Consider the following 349-nt stretch of genomic DNA (forward strand, 5'->3'; position numbering starts at 1 on the left):
CACACCCAGGTGCCTGCTGCAAAAGATAAAACAGGTATTTCATAAAATGATTCAGGTTAAATTTAAGTATATAGCGTAGACTTGAGAAAACAATACATTCATACACTTTATTCTGCACTTACATATACGTATGGCACTGAGGCCAGCTCAGGTGCTAACACACATAAATGATCCAAAAAGTAACCCATGGTTATGTCCCTGAACCTCCAAAGTCGGCACAAATTATCCTGCAAAAGAAGGCAGAAATCGGAAACTCCAGGTTCATAAAAGATGCGGCTGGATAGTAGGTAAAAACAACGTTCCAAAACCCTATGCACTTCGTTGTGTATGTTCACAACTTCCTCAGGGG

The sequence above is a fragment of the Spea bombifrons genome, chromosome 5 (genome assembly GCF_027358695.1).
Source record: "Spea bombifrons isolate aSpeBom1 chromosome 5, aSpeBom1.2.pri, whole genome shotgun sequence".
Lineage (NCBI taxonomy): Eukaryota > Metazoa > Chordata > Amphibia > Anura > Pelobatidae > Spea > Spea bombifrons.